The 1,793-nt window shown below is 31.7% G+C and overlaps 1 protein-coding gene across 1 annotated transcript in view; it reads left to right on the top strand.

The window, feature by feature from the left end:
* Positions 1 to 410: 410 nt before the first annotated feature.
* Positions 411 to 1,793, top strand: part of LOC111399963 — a 19,138-nt gene continuing 17,755 nt past the window's right edge. The window contains exon 1 of the mRNA XM_023027443.1: positions 411 to 514. The gene's annotated coding sequence lies outside the window, so the exon portion shown is untranslated. The remainder of the gene's footprint in view (positions 515 to 1,793) is intronic.

Raw genomic sequence — 1,793 nt, forward strand, 5'->3', positions numbered from 1 at the left:
GAGGATGTTGTTTCTCTGTGTAGCACCTTCTCTTTAATTAGCTATTTTTGTGCACATATATTTTGAAGTATGCAAGCCATTGGACGCATGACTTGGTTCTTTCATTGAAAATATAGGCGATAAGTATATAACCATATTTTGTTTTTCAAAACGTTAAATTTTTTAGAAGTTTTCAATTTGAGCTCATAGGTTTTTGGAAAAATGACGTGCAAAAATTTAATCGTCCATGATCTTTGAACTAAGGACGGTTTTTTCTCATTAGGTTTAGGTCATTGCATTTCTGGCAATCTTGACTTAAAATCTTCCCAGTGGAAGCAATAGTAGCTCTCCCTCCCCCTCTTTTTTCAGTTTATATTTTTAAATATCTGTCGTCATGGTGCTAAATTTATGCTCTTCTCTAATATCAGGTTCAAAATCTTATAGAAAGGTGTCTTCAGCTTTACATGAGCCAGAGAGAAAGTCGTGAATACTCTCTTACTCCAGGCAAAAATCGAGACTGGTTTCACTGAACTTGGTAATGCCAATTCTTGGATAATTTTTCTTCTAATTAGGTAGTGAATTTTACTTGCACAACATATCAGACATAAGATGATTAACTTGAAGGTACTAATTCAAGTTTTCTATGGAAACAAGAGAATAACTGTATACACATCATTACCTTGTGCATATTGATTATTGAGTCCTGCACTTCTTTTAGTGAAAAATATGTAATTCTGACAGAATGACGCTTCAAAGTTTGATCCAGAGTAGTATTTGATATGGGCAATGGTTTTGTAATACTCCGAAATTTTATGCTGATTTAAATTTCTTTAAGACGGCGATTTAACTTTAAATACTATTTTTTGGCCATAAGAAAAGGGGACACCACTTTTGTAGTGGTTAATGTTAGAGATAGCTAATGACTAGAAGCATGAGGTGTTAAATGTTGCGTATACATGAAGTGATTATTAATTAGTCGAAACTTAAGTCAAGTTTGAAATTGAATGTGGTCGATTATTTTGTTAGGACTTCAATTGACCAAATGATTAAATTAATTTACGATCTACAATTTTTGGATATGTAAGTTGGATATAAGTTTAGATTTGGGATATATTTGCTAATAATGAAAGATAGAGGGTTGGATTATATTAGTTGGAAGATTAGAGATTTCCTTTGCAAATATAGGTTTTTAGGCTACTAATTACATATAATCAACCCCACTTGTTATCCATCACCACCATACATTTGGATCATAGATTAAACAAGTGTACAAATATTAAAAAAAAAAAAAAATGGGAGAAAAGAAGGGGTGAGGCGGTGGGAAGAGAAAAGGAAAGAAAAAAAAAATAATATCAAGCTTTTATCCTTATCTTTATATAAGTATAAATACATCCATATCCATTGCCATAGAGATATTTCCTTCATTTTACAAAACACTTATAAACTTAAAAAGAGAGCAAAAACCGAAATCAAGAAAAGAAAGAAGAAGGAAGAAAGTTTAGCACTTTCAATTCATTTCAAACAAAGATCATCAAGTTTTACGGTAAGATACTTTCATGCTTAAGAGTTATGATTTTCATGGTAATATTTATGCTTAAAATATGCATGAAAAACCATAATATGATTATGGTGGACAAGTCCACAAAGTTAGATATCTATTTATGCCTTAGGACAAGTCCGAAGGGCACCGGCAAGCCGGAATATGCAAGTATGGGTTTGATTGTATTCTTTTGTGTGGTATTATCATGATAAAAATCCAAGCATGGTATCTTACTGAGTATTTCTTATACTCATAGTATGTTATGCTAAATTTT

Source organism: Olea europaea, chromosome 9, assembly GCF_002742605.1.
Source record: "Olea europaea var. sylvestris chromosome 9, O_europaea_v1, whole genome shotgun sequence".
Lineage (NCBI taxonomy): Eukaryota > Viridiplantae > Streptophyta > Magnoliopsida > Lamiales > Oleaceae > Olea > Olea europaea.